Source organism: Crinia signifera, chromosome 6 (assembly GCF_055691185.1).
Source record: "Crinia signifera chromosome 6, ASM5569118v1, whole genome shotgun sequence".
Classification (NCBI taxonomy): Eukaryota; Metazoa; Chordata; class Amphibia; order Anura; family Myobatrachidae; genus Crinia; species Crinia signifera.
In genome coordinates, this window is record NC_139222.1 from 236,155,226 (window position 1) to 236,174,258 (window position 19,033).

Below are 19,033 nucleotides of genomic sequence, written 5' to 3' on the forward strand. Positions count from 1 at the left end.
TGAGGCATTGCCGTACTCGGGAGAAATTGGGGCACAGATTTTGGGGTGCTTTGTCTCCTTCATTCCTTGTGAAAATGAAAAATTTTGAGCCAGAAATGCATTTTGAGCCAGAAATGCATTTTTGTGTAAAAAATTACATTTTTTTACACAAAAATGCAGTTCTGGCTCAAAATTTTTCATTTTCACAAGGAATGAAGGAGACAAAGCACCCCAAAATCTGTGCCCCAATTTCTCCCGAGTATGGCAATGCCTCACATGTGACCAAAAAATATCAGTTGGGTGCATGGCAGGACTCAGAAGGGAAGGAGTGATATTTGGATTTTGCAGCACAGATTCTGGTTGAATGACCCCTGAAGCACCCATACAGTGGAACCCCCCCCCCACAAGTGACCCCATTTTGCAAACTACACCCTTCAGGGAATTCAACAAGGGGTATAGTGTACATTTCAAACCCCCAGGGGTTTCACCAATTTTGATACAACTGAGCTGTGAAAATGAAAAATTAAATTTTTTACACAAAAATGCAGTTCTGGCTCCAAATTTTTCATTTTCACAAGGAATGAAGGAGACAAAGCACCCCAAAATCTGTGCCCCAATTTCTCCCGAGTACGGCAATGCCTCACATGTGACCAAAAAATACCATTTGGGTGCATGGCAGGACTCAGAAGGGAAGGAGTGATTTTTGTATTTTGCAGCTCAGATTCTGGTGGAATTTTGGTGGGTGCTATGTCGCATTAGCAAGACCCCCAAAGCACCAATACAGTGGAAGCCCCCCACAAGTGACCCCATTTTGCAAACTACACCCCTCAGGGAATTCATCTAGGGGTATAGTGTACATTTCAAACCCCCAGGGGTTTCACCAATTTTGATACAACTGAGCTGTGAAAATGAAAAATTAAATTTTTTACACAAAAATGCAGTTCTGGCTCCAAATTTTTCATTTTCACAAGGAATGAAGGAGACAAAGCACCCCAAAATCTGTGCCCCAATTTCTCCCGAGTACGGCAATGCCTCACATGTGACCAAAAAATACCATTTGGGTGCATGGCAGGACTCAGAAGGGAAGGAGTGATTTTTGGATTTTGCAGCACAGATTCTGGTTGAATGACCCCTGAAGCACCCATACAGTGGAACCCCCCCACAAGTGACCCCATTTTGCAAACTACACCCTTTAGGGAATTCATCTAGGGGTATAGTGTACATTTCAAACCCCCAGGGGTTTCACCAATTTTGATACAACTGAGCTGTGAAAATGAAAAATTAAATTTTTTCATTTTCACAGCCCAGTTGTATCAAAATTGGTGAAACCCCTGGGGGTTTGAAATGTACACTATACCCCTAGATGAATTCCCTGAAGGGTGTAGTTTGCAAAATGGGGTCACTTGTGGGGGGGTTCCTAACTTTTAGCATCTTATGGTGCCTAGAAACCTACATGGTGCCTAAAAAATAATCTCATAAAAAGGAGGCTCCAAAATCAAGTAGGTGCTCCTTCTATTATGAAGCCTGTGGTTTGGTCAACGTGCACACTAGGGCCACATATAGGATATTTATGAAAACAAAAGAATTGGGGGAATCAATTTTTAGTCACATTTCTCTAGTAAAATGTACTGTGTTCCTTAGAAAAATGTATTAAAATTGCAAATCTGCAAAAAAAATGAAATTTTGAAATTTCACCTACACTTTGTTTTAATTCCTGTGAAACACCTAAAGGGTTAACAAACTTCCAAAATGCTGTTTTGAATACTGTGAGGGGTGCAGTTTTTGAAATGGCATCATTTATGGGGGTGTCTCACATACAAGTCCCTCAAAGTCACATCAGAACTGAACTGGTCCCTAAAAAAATCAGTGTTTGAAATTTTCTTGAAAATTTGAAAATTTGCTATTCATATTGTAAGCCTCCTAGTGTCCAAAAAAATTAAAAGGAAGTTGAAATAATGATGGAAACATAAAGTAGACATATGGTCTATGTTAGTTATTAACTATTTTGAGTGGTATGATTATTTGTCTCACAAGCAGAAAATTTAACATTTTGCAAATTGCTAAATTTTCCATTTTTTTCCGACATTTTGGTATTTTTCACAAAAAAACACAGACTGTATCGACGAAAATTTACCACTAACTTGAAGTACAATGTGTCACGAAAAAACAATCTCAAAATCACTGGGATAAGTAAAAGCAAAAAAAAGTTATCCCCACTTAAGTGATACCTGTCAGATTTGAAAAAAAGGGCTCTGTCAGGAACGCAAAAACTGGCTCTGTCAGGAAGGGGTTAAAAACAAGGGTTAAGCTAATAAACCAAGGATGAATTAGATGGACGCAAGTCTTTTTTCAGCCTCAACCACTATGTAACTATGGGGCAGATGTATTAAGCCTTAACAAGAGATAAATGCAAGGGTGATAAGGAGAGATAAACGTCCAGCCAATCAGCTCCTTACTGACTTTTTTCAAACAAAGCCTGTAACATGGCAGTTAGCAGGTGATTGGCTGGACGTTTATCTCTCCTTATCACCCTTGGATTTATCTCTTGTTAAAGCTTAATACATCTGCCCCTATGTAACTGATGAATGATACATTTGCTGTATTCGTTCCACATTCTGTAAGAAGTTTGGACCTCTGAAGGAGGGCCACATGGTAGTAAATAGACAAAGGCCAAAATATGGACTTTCATAAAATGATAATTTCAACCTTTGACCAAACCTCCCTGAAGGAAAGCCAAGAAAATTGAAAGCCGAACCCTGGAGGTAGGAACGCATCTTCGTACACACCAACAAGATATACGGTACATTTTTCACACTGTGATAATTGCGTGACTAACCCAGTTTCTGGCCTTATAGCATAGTGCAGACAACCAAGGGAGAGCAGCTTTTAGTTTTTAAAAGCTTTGTTTCAAAAGCCAGACTTCAAGGTCTTTGTGCAGAAATTGACCTTTTTGGAGCAGGTCTGGAGGAAGAGGAAGAAACCAGCCATGACCTGCTACCAGTGGCGTAACAATGGAGGGTGCAGGGGATGCAGTTGCTACGGGGCCCAGCGGGTTGGGGAGCCCGAAGCCAAGCTAGCAATCCCCTGCACCCTGTCAATTCTTTAAAATAGCGCTGTTGTCCTGTGCCCCCAGTGACTGTCCTTTCCGCACAGAAATAGAAGGAAGGCAGCGTAACTGAGATGCAGCGCAGCGCTGGGGGAGGCGGTCCAGCTACTCCTGCCTCTCTCCTGTGGCTCAACGTCACTCTCTAGTGACAAGCCAGACAGCGCGAAATACAAGAGTGTGCTGTCTGACCTGTCCTGCTTCCGGGGCTGATGACAGGAGACCCGGCGCGGCAGTGTGTGTGTGCGCAATGGAAACCCGGCGCAGCGGTGTGAAAACCCCGAAGGTCCCCAAAGTGTGCTGCGGGGACCTGGCCATGCGGTGCAGACACCCAGTGGTAACCTGGCACTGGTGAGTGGAACCCAGTACTACCGAGGTACAGTGCCACCTTTCCTCTTGGAGGGGGAGGGGAGTGGGGGAAATGGGGAGGTACACGGATGCACACCGCGCCATCTATACTGGGGGGGGGGGCTCTCCTGCTCTCTTTTCCCCTGCCACTGCTCCTTCTCTCGACCCAATCTCCCACTCCACTCTCACCTCTTTATCTCCCTCTCTTTATCTCTCTCTCTGCCCATAGACTTTATCCTCTCTTCTCCCCACTTCTTTCCCCATGCTCCCCCTCTCTCTCTCTTTCCTCCCTCTCTCTGACAGACTCCATCCCCTCTCTTTACCTGTGCTCTCAATCCCCCACCACACACTCTCTCTATAGCCCTATCTCTCCCCGATACCCTCTTCGATGGTCTCACCCCCACCCCTCTACCTGGCACAGTCTCACACTCTCTCCTTGACGCCCATTCTATCTTTAGCCCCGTTTGACATTCTCTTCCTCTCCCTCTGTCTCTCGCTGACCCCCTCTCTTTCTCTCACTGATATTCTCTCTCCCCCCATCTGCCGCTAACACTCTCACTCGCCTCCTCCCTTTCCCTCTTGCTATTCTCTCTTTCCCTCTCTCCCCCTCATTTTCCATAAAGCCCTCTCCCCCTTTCTCTCTCTCCTACACCCGCTGTCTCTTAGTCTATCACTCTCCCCCCCACACCCCCACAATGGGCATTGTAGTGACAATTGGGGGAGGGGGCCCTTCCAAGATTTTGCTATGGGGCCCATATCATTCTTGTTACGCCCCTGCCTGCTACATTTTGAGTAAGTTGGTGTACCATGACCTGCGTGGCCAGTTTGGAGCCACCAGGATCACTGCACCTGCTGAGAACTTGATGCAACATTGGGGTCAGAGGAAACCAATAGGCTGGGCAAATGTCATGACATCCACTGCAAAAGTCAGTGGGTCCTTATATCTTGCACAAAAGCACTGAACCTTGTAACTGTGCTGAAAGGCCGTGATATCAACTTGAGAAGGCCCCACTTATTCTATTTCAAAATCGTATTTGTTGTTGTTTTCATTTATTATTTAAATTTAAAAAAAATAAACAACAAGTGACATGTCCTTTTTATCATAGAGGGCCTGGTTCTAAACGCAGGTCCATATGGGACCACAGCTTGCAAATGTTAAGTTACAATTCAGATGGATCTGTCCATACATCAGGGTGTCCACTGACCTTACACACAGAAGACTACAGATTTGCATCCTATGGTGAGACATGCATATGCCGATGGGAAGCCTATGGTGGATCTCTTGCACTTTAGCGTAGGTGAGGTTTGATTGTCAATATTAGTGATGGCGGCTGTACAGCTGTGGTGGCACAGTGTTTACATATGAAGACATGGGCATACTGGTGTTTCTTAGAAAATAGCGGTATAAAGAACTATGGGTCTGAGGCTTTCTCCAACATTGCAGAAATGCCAACGCTTTGCGGCAATGCAATGCGCTTGTATATCTAAGATAGCTGCGAAGGCAGACACAGGGCCACCATTTTCAATCTCACCGTGGCTGCGTGTGCGAATGCCTCGCACGTCCGAACACGGCGTGAGTTCCGTGCAGAAAACGATCGTATGGAACCATCCGAGCAGGGGGTAGAGAGGGGCGTGAAGGAATGTTTGGGCTCATTAGTGAAAAAAACCATGTCGACCTTTTGACTGTCGACCTAGACACTGTCGACCTAATGGCATGTCGACCTAATGACATGTCGACCTAATGGTATGTCGACCTAAAAGCATGTCGACCTATTGAGTTGTCGAACTAATGGTGTCTGATGCTGTCTATCTTCTTGTTGTAGACAAATAGTCCGGATACCTAAATACTCAAACTATTACAATCAGTAAACCAGAGAATTTAATACCATTATAATTGTTGGATATGTTATAACATGTCCTCATACTTTTCTTGAATTCCTTTGTAATGTTGCAGAGGACATTTTTAAAACATTATAATATCGAGCAGCATAAAAGTATTCTCGCTTCCTGTTAGATCCTGACCCAGAGGATTCTCTCTGTACTTCCAGAACATTACCAGCAGTATACTGTGCTGGGAAATACTAACACGTGTCCTAATTGGCAGAAGTATAGAACATGGGGAGCTGAATGGACATGCACTTATTTACTTATCCATTCTTAGTTGTGCGAGCAGCTGCTTTCTAAGAACAACCATACTAACAGTGGTGAGTAGTAACTGCTTGCTGTCACATTGCCAAGTACGTGTGTCATACGTGTAACATAAGTAGCTTGATGCCATGAACTGTTGATCTTACAGGGAAGAAAAACTTTCTCTATGTACAAACCTGTACAGTACACCGTCATTGAAAAACAATTCTAGTTAAAGCACGGACGAACGCACCTTGTATTCTTCTGCCCAGTGCAAACACCTCTGTACTATTAGATTAGTGAATGTTCCCATCATGTATACTCCAGACAGGGCAGCCGAGAGGGGGGGGGGGGGTGATAATTACCCGGGCCCAGGCTTGGAGGAGGGGCACACTTCTACACAGGGGCGCTGGAACGTTTTTAGGTTGGGGGGGGCAAGATATAATCTCATTTTGGCGCCCCCTAAATTGCTATATGTTACCCCCCTCCACCCACATACTACACTACCGCTGATACCCTACACTACACCCGTCCCCGCACACACATCACTACTGATGCTACCCTGCACCCCACTACCGACACACTATACTACTGCCACCACCCAATACCTCCTACCCTAACCCCCGTGTCAGCACACACACACTAGTGCTGCAGGCTTCTCCCCTACCCATGCCTGTTCGCTCCTCCAGTGCACACAGTCACGTGTGCACCATGCTCAGCAGAGCATAGTAATACCTGTTGGCCGGCTTCTGCTATGAGGGAGGGAGGGGGGGGGGCAGTAAAGGAGAGGGGTTGAGGGCAGTAAAGATTGTGTGCTGTCAGGAAGGGCCCTGACACAGATCATCGTGCCGGCACCTCTAGCGGTCACACAGTGTGACAGGCGCAGGGTGCGGCAACTGTCAGTCCGCACAGCAGCGGAGCTGCAGAGCGGACAGCAGGCTCTCCACAAGCCACCAACGGGTCTGCGGGCGGCGGGACCATAGTAAGGTCACTGCCGGGAGTGTCACCTGTCCATTGCCAATGCCCAGGGGTGCGCAGTTCCGGGAAGCACTGAAAGCCCTGCGCTCCCCTATCAGATGCTAGAGGTGTAGGAGCACCTCTAGCTTCTGTCCCCTTCTATCTTCTGTCTGTGGCCATCTTTGGAGGGGCGCAGGGTCTCTGTATGCGGACAGAGACTCTGAGCCCCTGAGGCGCCGCTCCCCACCGCAAAGGCTGCGAGTTTTAGGGGGAAAAAAATATGTAAATGAAAGGAGACAGTGGCCTCCCAGGTGAGCGGCCTCCCGGGATTCTTACCGGTAATTTCAGTGGCCAATCCGCCACTGGTGAGGGCAGAGACGGCCTGCCGCCTTTCCCCTGACTCTGAGTGCGCGGTGCCGGCGCGTGACGTCATGACGCACGGCCCGGCCCGCAATGCACTCATGGGAACGGGAGGGGGAGAGCCGGCGGACCAAGCAGCACACGCCGGAGCGGGGCCCGGGAGCTCCAGGAATGATTTCACGGCGCCCACGCAGCCCCTGTTTAGCGCCTCAGTAATTTGGGGGGGGGGGCAAGCTGCCCCCTCGCCCCCCCCGTTCCGGCGCCACTGCTTCTACAGCATGTGTTGTGCTGACAGCAGGCACAGCATGAGTTTTCTTTCACCCTCCTCTAAACATTTTGGGGGTGTGGCCTAAGTGCGGGAGGTGCCCACACCCCCACACTTAGGCCACGCCCCAAAATTTTACCGGGGCCCGGCATTCCTCTCGGCTGCCCTGCCTCCAGAGTGCATTCCCGTCCTGTGCAAGTCTGCAAATTGCTTAGCAAGGTTTGTGAAAATATCCCAGGCCTGCAAATAGCTGCAAATCCTTTCACAAGCCGTTGACCATTTTTCCAGTGTGTGCAGTGTGCGTAGCCCAGGACTTACGCCACGGCTGCCATATTTATTTATTTACTGTTCCTTACATAGCGCAGCAGATTCCGTCTGCAGGCAAAAAAAAGTAGCAGGCTTTTACCATGAGGCAGCCTCGCGCATGGGCACTACGGGTCGTATGCATGCTGCAATCTATCGATAATCACCCAGCTAGCAAATTCGCAGCTGTGCTAAGATGGAAAAGAAACACATCATTTGCATATATAAATCATTATGGATGCATGAATCACACTGAATCGATTGCGGAAGTTTTTCAAATACTATCCTGGATGGTCACCATTGTTCCTGCGATATTGGCAGTGGCCACGCCGGTGCGGACAGTTGGAAAGCAGACTTCCTCTACAAGACCACGAATGAGGTTTGGCTTTCAGACTAATGTGGCGTATAAACGGTTCCATTTTGTCTATTATTCTATTCCATTTTGCTTATACAGTATAAGCAATATCGACTGGAAATCGAACGCATTCGATTCCGATTCAATCCCGATGCACAGCCTAACAGACTGTGCAGGCAAGACTATATAGTACAGATCTGTACTATATATAGTCTAAATCAAAGGTGTACACGGCACCGTGTGATTCAATCCCGATTGAATAGAAAGTACATCGCACCATGGCCCTTATTCTGGCTCACTCGCAAAGGCAAATTCCTTCTCAAATAGACAAAACCATGTGCACTGCAGGTGGGGCAGATGTAACACGTGCAGAAAGGATTTAGATTTGGGTGGGGTTTTACTTCAAAGTGAGATCTATATTGCAGTGTAAAAATAAAGCAGTCAGTATTTACCCTACACAGAAAGAAAATAACTCATATAAGGGCCCATGTGTACGTCCTTTAAGATTAATAAAAAAACAGCAAGGAATTAAATAGATTGTACATCTAGGGGGGTTATTCTGGTTCACTCGGAAAGGCACAATCACTCTCTAATGGACAAAACCATATGCACTGCAGGGGGGCAGATGTAACATGTGCAGAGAGAGTTAGATTTGGGTGTTTTACCGTTTCTGCTCAGGGTAAATACTGACTGCTTTATTTATACACTGCAATATAGGTAACAGTTTGAAGGACAAACCCACCCAAATCTAATTATCTCTGCACATGTTACATCTGCCCCACCTGCAGTGCACATGGTTTTGTCCATTAGAGAGTGAATGTGCCTTTGCGAGTGAACCAGAATAACCCCCCTACTAGTATGATGAAAGTTCTGTAGTAATGGTTACATCATTATAAAGACTCTACAGTACATGCAACTGACCGCTAATCTCTATTAAAGATGAGATGTTGCCCATAGCAACAGCTTCCCAGGACACCACAATTCTAGGGGCCTTCAAGCATGCATGGGGTGGTGGTCAGACAATCAGACTACATGGAGTAGTCTGGGGTTGCTCCAAGGTAGGTAGCTCTTAGTTTGGATATATCAAGTAAGGAGCCATTATCATGTGGCTCCTTGCTGGTTAATCGTAGACCCAATTTAGGGTAACGGTGGTGTGGGGTGCGGTGCCCCTGGACTGGATGGGCTGGGTGGCTTTAGTGCGGCACGCCCTTACATTCTATTAACACTTTCCCCTCACTAACACTATCTCTATCCTATTTTAATTACATTCATTTATCTCTCCCTTTTATATAGCTGCGGCTTCCTATCACTAATTATTAACACTTAAGCTGGGTACACATATGTACAATCGTCGGGCCGTTCTTCCGATCTGCGGACGAACGGCCGTTCGATTATATATATGTGTACGCTGTCCCGATCCCTTCGTTGCGATCGATAAACGGCCAAAAACGCTCTTGGCCGTCCACGGTCGGTCGGTCGCAGGTTCTTTGCTGCTTAATATTCTTCCGACAGGACGGCTCCATATCGAAAGAAAAGTGACATGTGTACGCACGTTCGATCGATATGCAGCCCGTTCCTGCGATCATTCCTCCCAAAAGCAGCACGCCCATGTGGGTGTTGACTAGCTGCGTCATCCCTCCATCAGCGCAGCATGTAAACAACAGGAAGTCTTCTCCCCCGTACTTTCCGCGCCATGCGGTTAAAGAATATTCGTTGTGTGTGCATTCCTTTTGAAATAAATAATCGTTGTGTGTGCATTCCTGACAGATATAGTTATAGAAGATAGATAGATAGATAGATAGATAGATAGATAGATAGATAGATATGTGATGTTCATTGTTCTGTCGTGGAAAAAGGTATTCTCCAGGGCTCCTCCATCTGAAACTCTACCATTTTTCCCAATGTCCACAAATACAAACTCGTATCGGGCATTAGCGATGGCCATTAGAACAATGCTGAAGAACCCCTTATAATTATAATAAAAAGATCCACTCTTTGCAGGGGGCATGATCCTGACGTGTTTGCCATCGATAGCTCCACCACAATTAGGGAAATTCCATAGATCACGGAAATCACGTGCAATATTTTGCCACTCCTCCTTGGTCGATGGAAACTGCAATATAAAAGTATATGCGTATTAATAATCTGTTTGGTTGATTTTAGACCCATCAGCCCTCCCCCATTGCAGCCTCAAAGCTATTACCCGCCTTATCAAAATGAGCCCCCACCCACTGGTGTAAAAGATTAAATCAACAGGCATTGTAAAGATATACATATAGGGTACAGGTATGTGCACAGCTATACATATGGGGGACATGTATGTAATTTCCATATTTACCTTCATGTATTTGTCCTGTAGAACTTGGACGATGGCATCACAGGTGTCTGGTATTATCAGCCCCAGCGCTTGCAATGATATTGCGGTGGTGAATCTCAGGTCGGCAAGGGTCCTGCCTGTTGCCAGGTAACGCAGCGTTGCCACCAGTCTCTGCTCTGCAGAAATGGGCCTCCTGAAATAGGTGTCCTCTCTCTCTATTAAAGGGGTAACCAGTGTCAGCAGCTCCATAAAGGTAGCGTCATCCATACGGAGATAATTCCTGAAATCATCAGGATTGTTCTCCCGTATCTCCTGTAGCAATGGCATGTGGGAGAAGGTGTCTCTCCTCAGAAGCCAGTCTCTGGTCCAGCAGCTCCGATTCTTGGTCCTTTTTCTTTTTTTAATAGCCCGCAATCTAATGGCCATAGCAGCCAAAATGCACGCACGAGCCTTCCTTCTCCTCAAGCTCATGATTAAAAAGGCCCAAATGCACCGATAGACGAACGAACGTACGTATATCCAGTACAGCTAGCAATGATCTGAATAGTCACGGCTCTATTCACTGTACTACACGAACGATTCTTTGTTCCGTGATCACGCCTCGTTTTGGTATGCTCTTTTAAATCCAGCCCATTATGATAATGTTGTGTACATTTTTATCGTGCGAATAGCCAGAACGGGAGAGTGTGTACGGTGGTACAATCTTTTTCTTGCGATTGTTTGGACGGGAGTACATCGGACGTCGCAAGTAAAATTGTACATATGTGTACGCGCAGATCGGTCGTATGTTTCGGACGGCCGAACGTGTATTCGGTCGATCGAACGGTCGCAAGAAAAATTAAATTGTACATATGTGTACCCAGCTTTAGTATATCACTGGCATGCCACACTGGGCCTCCTAGCTTATGATGGTTTTTTGGGGTGCCGCACCCTGCACCTAGATATAGCGCTAGGGACCCCCAATACACAGAGAAGCCTTGACGCGGCTTGGGGGCATAGCATACACCTGCGCAGGTATATGTAACCAATATCTCTGAATTCTATTATCATGTAGTGTTCTAGATTGGTTACTAGCATTGCTCAGTGTGCTGAGGGAAAAAATGTCTTGTTTTACTTACCCAGTATTTAACCCCTCCCTCATGCACCTGGGAAATGCTACTAAACTAATTGAGCATCTACCACTATCTGTATGTAATCAGAGCAATGAGCCTGCCTCCCAGCCTGCAGCCAGACAGCGAATGACTGTCAGCATAATAATTGGTGGATGGCTGGAGCTACTAGAGCTATCCACCAATCACAGCGCTGACAGCCATTCATTGCACAGATGCATGTGGAAAGCATTGTAGTTTTTTTCAGTTGCTTCCTGTTAATAGGTAGTTAGAGGGCCCCAGTGTCCAGGGTCTAAAATACAGTTTACGTGGCCCTAGAGTAGACACTATTGAGACTGGTGAAACAGATGTCTGTGGGCAAAAATTATATTTGGGAAGACTTTAATGTGATTACACATTATAAACATGTTGGTTCATCTAAGTTCTGCAACATGACATTGTTTTAGTGCCAGTGTTTCTATAATACAGCATTCCAGAAATAATTAAATGTCTCTCGTTAATGGAGACTTGGAGCATTACCATCGCTAAATCCGAGAGTCTTCTCAGAGAATTGTAATGGTTTGATGAACAACTAGGGCTCCCATGTGCTCTGAGTTTCCCAGCACAGTCCCTCCTCTAATACCCTAAAAACTGCATTTAAATGACTGCATTTTCCATCATTTAAAACCCAGATGAGCCCAAATAATTCAAGTTGAAGTCTGATCACTAAAGATCAGAGCTTAGGTCCTACTTACAGTAATTCTATTTCCTCACTGAGCCAGAACTGCATAGTGGTATAGGCCTTGTATAGGGATTGGTTCTAAATCCCGGCGGTCGGAATCCCAGCGTTCAAAATCCTGACACCGAAATCCAATCCGAAATTGTCAGTTGGGAGCTGATTGGTTGGTAGTTTAACACTCTCCATTACCCCCTAATTCAGATCTGATCGCAGTATAAATTTGTTCTCAAAATGGGCAAAACCATGTGCGCTGCAGGTGGGGCATATTTCCTATCTTTTATCCCAGTAATCCATGGGTGGATAACATTGCCTCTATGTCCACAGTTCCTCCAGTATCTGGATAAAGATCACAAGGAGAATATCTAGTCCTTGTGTATAATGTCGCAAGTAAGATATGTGAAGGTATTCTCCTTAATCAGGACCTACTGCTTGTTTTTGACTGTTGCTGACACTGGTGAGTATAAATATCTTCTTTGTATTAATCTAATAATTTTTATACTCAATACTCTGAGGTAAATGGTTGTATTAGAGGTGAGGCTCTGCTTCCACTGCCTACCCTGACCGCACATCACACCAGACCCCCACCTTCACTGCAGGAGGAGGTAATCTGCAGAAACACGCACTGGTGGTCAGGGCCTGATGAGGCAAGTAGAATCACTATGACCAACACTACAGTTGCAAAATGCAGATAAGCGAGTTATAAACTTGATAATAATTTGGGAATCAGTTTTCTAAATAAGGGGGGAGTTTTTAGACATGTTCACACAGGTCAGAATTCGTCCATGTTGTGGGTCTACGCATGCAATTGGCGAATGTACCCCTGCATGCTCATGGCCGTTTGGGACGGGCGATTAACATCACATGACGTCAGAGCCCGTCCCCCAATTCGGCAGAGAGCGAGCATATGAAAAGTTCAAATTAAATTTCCTCAAGCAGATGTGTAAGCGAGCGGATGTGTAAGCATGCACATGCTTACACATCGTACGCTCACATGGTAGCAAGATTCGGGAGGCGGGGGCATGCGTTCGGTGGGACATCGTTTATCTGCACACTAGGCAGAGAATATACACAGACTATCGAGCAGGTCTGAATCGGACCCAAGGTTTGATCACTAAAGCACATTATTTACACTATCCCCACACTAAACATTGGATTCCAGCACATTAAACTATGGGGTGTGGTTCATTAGGTGCACGAGGTGGTTAGTTACAAAAAAATCAAGCAAAAGGTCGCCACACAAAAACATGAGTCGACATAAGTTTTTCACGTTTTTTTGTGCCAATGTCAACACCTGAGCACGTGGAGCTCAAATACGTCTACCGCGCCCCCTCAATTTCCCCCCATTACTCCCCATGCGGTGGGCCAGGTGTCTCGCTGAGCTACCACTGTGCTCGGCGCACTTTAATGTTTCCAGCTATAGGCCACGTGGATGGTAAAGTATGAAAAAGTTTCAATATTCTGCTACAGTATTGAGCACTAACACGCGGAACAGACACCGGTATTGCCGACAGCATGTGTATGTGGATTCACCCTCCTGGGTGTGCAGCGCAGCGCAAGCCTGGAGAGACACTTGAGAGGTAGGAAAGTGTGTCTAGCACCCTGATTCATGACACCCAAAACCCATGCCAACCATATCTGTATTTGTCTGTAACAGGCACTGGCAACCTGTGGCTCTCCAGCTGTTGTGAAACTACACATCCCAGCATGCATTGCCTCAATTTGAGCATTCCCTAATAGCAAAACTGTGGCACAGCATGCTGGCATTTGTAGTTTCACAGCTGGAGAGGCACAGGTTGCCCGAGAATAGTCTATAACATTTTCCTGAGCAGGAATCAGGTTCTAGATAGGAAATCTCATACTTGTAAAAATACCATTCTAAATCGATTTCACCTCCAAGACCCTTAACCTTAGGCCAAATTGTTGTAGTTGGCAAGCAGTTAATTTGCTTTTAAAATAAAATGTTCATTCCAGATTAAGGTTTTATTTCTTATTTAGTCTATTGTTCTTTTAAAGTTGTTATAAAATAAAAATGTGCAGCAGTCATTTATCTTTTTTTTTATGAAAATGTTATATGCAAAATGTTCATTTTTAATAAGTCTTTAATTAAAGGATACTGTAGTCATATGTAAAATAGCAGTAAGGCATGTAAAAGCAGCAAATGAGGCTGTAAAAATGGCATGTGAATGAAATAAATTACTCAATGCTAAAAGTATAATTACATCTTTAGAAAGATAAACTAAACATATTGTTTTTAAGAAGTTTTATGGATGGCGCAATTAACTTTATCGACAATGTTTCCTGTGGCATTTAGAAAACTGGCTGCAGAAGTAGATGAATGAAGCTCACTTTTTTGTCACACAGCCAAGATCTGAATAGAATGAAGCCAAGAACATTACGTGCTTGTATTCTTCAGTACCAGAACTGTATTATTATAATATTATTAGTAGTAGTTCTGAATGGTTGTCTTTCTTTAGTATACTATGCTTCATTAAGCGTTGAAGTTAACCAGATACACACATTTCATGTCTTGCTTTTATCCTGGAAAACATCTTCTTCCTATGTTACTGTATACATATCCTCATATCCTCCAACCTTACCTATTGTTACTGACTTGAGGGTCAGGTAAATAGCAATGGTGGTAGGAAGAGTAATCAGGCAATGACGTGGAATGCAGAAAAGCCATTGTGCAAAACTATAATTTGGGCCCCTCCTCCACCCCAACCCAAGTTCACAATATGCAACACAGCAGTGGGTGACAGGGAGAGGCTGATGGCGACAAGGAGGGGCAGGGGGCGGCAGTGTGACAGGGAAGTACAGTGGGTGACAGTAACAGGGTGACAGGGGCAGCAGTTGGCCCCTTATGCCTCAGGGGCCAAGGTGCATGGAAACTGCTGCATCAATGGTAGTTCAGCCTCTGGTAAGCACTGTTGTGGTCTAAACCATCATATACACTCAGCAGCACCTCACAAAGGTTTTCACCTGTGACACACTGCGCTCACAACCTAATTGTAGAAAATCAATAAACTTGTTTGAAGATCTTTTTCTCTTGTCCCAACTAACTTTCAACTGGATGGTCTTCACTTTTCTCCCGTGTTTCAATATAGAAGGGAAAAAGACTGCCATATGTAGTGTAGTAAGTTCATAAATGCGGGGGATAATTGAATATCAAACGGTGGATAGAAGGGATATATAGAAGGGTAGCATACCCTGCTCACACCCAAATGGAGTGAGTTCCTCTTATAAAGGTTTCTTTTATACGTGCAAGGTGGCGTACCAAGACTTACGTGAAAGTGGTGTTTTTATCCTTACATCAAGGTATCTTTGCACCAGGGTACCCATATCCACCAAGGATCACTGAATAATGTGGGATAACAGGAAAAAAGGGGACATACAACCACTTACAGGTTACACAGCAATGCCAGGTACATTATGGTTTCTTTGAGGGTCACATGATCCAGGATTCTTTTTTATGTTTATAGGCCATATACAGAAACTGTGGCACTGTCTTGAGTAGATCTACTCAAGGCAGTGCCATGGTTTCTACATTCGGTGGTCCTTGGTGGATGTGGGTACCCTGATGCAAAGATACCTTAATGTGAGGAAAGAAACACCACTTTCGCGTAAGTCTTGGTATGCCACCTTGCACGTATAAAAGAAACCTTTCTAAGAGGAACTCACTCCATTTGGGTGTGAGCAGGGTATGCTACCCTTCTATATATCCTTTCTATCCACCGTTGGATATTCAATTATCCCCCGCATTTACGAACTTACTACACTACATATGGCAGTCTTTTTCACTTCTATATTCAAACATGGAGGAAAAGCGAAGACCATCCAGTTGAAAGTTAGTCAGGACAAGAGAAAAAGATCTTTAAACAAGTTTATTGATTTTCTACAATTAGGTTGTGAGCACAGTGTGTCACAGGTGAAAAGTTTTGTGTTTTGATATCTATGTTAAAGGTTGGGTGACCTTTCTTTACCTTGTCCATACAGCTGCTCCTGAGTGTGCGAATAGGGGCACTGACCTTCTTTGTGTACTCAGCAGCACCTGCGCAGCAGTAAAGGTGTTGCCACATGAGCGCTTTTCAATGCACATTTACAGGCCACGTCACTAGAATCAACAGCTGCTGTAGGACTACACATCCCAACATGCCCTACACACACAGTTTTACTGTTAGGACATGCCAAAACTGCTGCAGGGCATGCTTGCATATTGTTCAATAGTGATTGTAGGGACACTTATTGCCCATTTCACACTTATCTTTCTAAAAAGAGATTCCGTTTTAGGAGTTATCTACAGAGGATGCGTACAAACACCATCCATTCAACACTTTAAAGTTAAGCTGCTTTGCAAAGTGCTGCAACATTGTTGCAACAAAGTATAAAGTGGTAATCTACTGTAGAGTAATGGTGTGTACACACTTGTACAATCACTATATAGTCAGAATCGCATCGGTATCGCACGCAGATCGCAAGGGTATTAACCCTTGCGATCCCGATGCCTGCTCCCGTATCGCAGGGCATAAAGTCTTGGCTGCCTTGACTATATAGTGCAGATCTGCACTATATAGTCAAAATTGTATGCCATCGCATGCATGCCGAGCGATCTGATGCAATCGCATCGGGGATCGCATCGCACAGCACATCTCAGGTGTGTACACACCACAAAAGAAGTAGCTTAAGGTCAAAATTTAATATAGCAAAAAACACAATGTGGACAATAATGTCAACATTATTAAAATGTAGACAAACAAAATGTTGACATTGATATCAGAATGTCTACTTTTGGGTTAAGCTGGATAAACCCTTGTTGAATCTGGCTGGTTGGAAAATAAATTGTATTATTTGAGTGCAAAAGACAATCAGTCATTTGCTCAAAAACACTGGAAAACAGGTCTTAAGTCAAATTGGTTACATCCATTTGATCCAACCATATTATCCAAACAAAGTAGTTTTTATTTTACAGCACTTGGCAGCATGTTGTTGTCATATGCTCCCAATCATTACCAGATTTTTGCTCTTTTAGGAGAAGGGAGCTGCTGCAGCCAACAGGAGTAAGTACAGTAAGTGATTGCAGGGGCACCAAGAATTACATGTTGACATTCCAACATATCACCATGGCCGGTGTTGGCATTATGACCATGTCAACACAATGACTGTGGACATATCACAGGGGAATCTCTGAGATGAATGGAGGGGGTGGAGCTAAAAGACACATTTGTGATATTTAACCCTTTCCCCTACCTGTAGATTCCCAAATTGCTGCATTTGGGGGTGGGGCCTAGTGATGTGCAGCACGGTACCGCCTCCTCCTCTAGATGTGTCTCCCCTCCGGGCTTCTCCTGGAGGGGAGATTTTTAATGCATCCAAGAATTCTGCAAGAACAATGTGGCACAGATGGAGAACTAGTTAGATGTATACCACAGGCCCCAAAGTAAAAACATATATTTTAAAATGTATTATGATACAGATATGTTCAGAGGCATGGCACATAGACCACATAAACTAAAACATGACGTGCATGGTGAATGTCATGGGAAATGCAAAAATGAAGGCTGTGGTTTAAATCAGACACGGCCAAACTGTGGCCATCCAGCTGTTGTGAAACTACACATCCCAGCATGTCTTGCCATAGTTTTAGAATTTCCTAATAGCAAACTGTGGCAAGGCATGATGGGACTTGTAGTTTCGCAACAGGTGGAGGGATATAGTTTGGCCATGCCTGGTTTAAATGGCCGGCAATGTCTAGGATGATACAAGAAGGTCAACATACACAATGTTGACATAGACAAAAAAGTGGACACAAGCAAAAAGTTGACATGAAAATGGTGGACAAATGAAAATGTTGACCTGAATATTTCATGGCTTTTGGTATCAATTTGTAGATTTCATCACATGGACTCACACATTACTGTTCCCAGAGTCCTAGTAGACGATAAAGTATGAAAAAGTAAAAAAAATTGCAAAAAAGTAATGTCGACTTTTTTATTCTGTTGACCATTGGCATGCCAACTGATTGATTGTGTCGACATTCTGTCCATGTCATCCCTTGTGCATGTCGACCCTACGGTGAAGAGCTGATGACTATCTACCTAGACAAGGGCCGTAACTAGGGGGGGGGGGCTGGGGGGTCATGAGCACCGGGCGCTGCATGTGGGGGGCGCTGTCAAGCCGGGCAGCGGGGGTCCGAGAACAGGCAGCAGGCATCCGGGCGACGGGCGTAGCGGCAGCTGGAAGCAAGCTACGCTATTTGCCCTGCGGGAAGTAGATTTTGAAAAGTCTTGCCGGACGCTGATTGGCTGAATTCTCTCAGCCAATTGGCGTCCGGCAAGTCAAAATCAGCAGCGCTTCCTGCCGCCAGGCAAGTAGCGTAGCTCACTACAAGGAATAAAGCCGCCGTGGCGGGGGCTGCCCGTCCCTGGACCCCGCTGCCCGTCCCCCTGCTGCCTGGACCGGAATCCACGCTGCCTGGTCCGGAACCCCCTGCTGCCTGTCCCTGGACCCCGCTGCCCATCCCCCTGCTGCCTGGTCCGGAACCCCCGCTGCCTGCCCCTGGACCCCGCTGCCCGTCCCGGGACCCCGCTGCACAACTGTATGTGGGCGCAGGGTCTGCTCAGCCTCTGGTGCCAGGGGCAAGGCAGTCATTTGCCCCCCCCCCCCCCCAGTCAGTGGGGGGGGGGGGCGACCTAATGACTGCCTTGCCCCGGGCGCCGGAAACCCTAGTTTCGGCCCTGCCTAGACACTGACTGGAATGAAAGTGACACTTTGGCAGACAGGAGATGCATTTATTCTCTACATGCAGATCTACATATGAAATCCCTAATTTACAAGCAAAAAGTATTAGGATGTAAAACCTTAATTTCAAAACAGACAGTTGGGAGCTGCGGTTTATGTATGGTATAACTTCATAGTTGTGTCTTAATTTAGACTTTTGGGAAACAAAAAGGGAACATGTAGAAGATGCTTTTGCATAAACTGCTATTAAAACAGCATTTGACATATGATGATATTGTGTAAACCGGTTTTACAAATGTACCAGCCTTGTTCGTCATAATTGCTGACATGACACTCGTGAAACCATACACTGAGGAG

At 45.3% G+C, this 19,033-nt stretch overlaps 1 long non-coding RNA gene across 1 annotated transcript in view; it reads right to left on the bottom strand.

Moving 5' to 3' along the window:
• The window catches only part of LOC146009087 (uncharacterized), a 139,923-nt gene that overhangs the window by 100,201 nt on the left and 20,689 nt on the right, over positions 1 to 19,033 (bottom strand). The window contains exon 2 of the long non-coding RNA XR_014444610.1: positions 17,186 to 17,316. This is a non-coding gene — a long non-coding RNA (uncharacterized LOC146009087). The remainder of the gene's footprint in view (positions 1 to 17,185; positions 17,317 to 19,033) is intronic.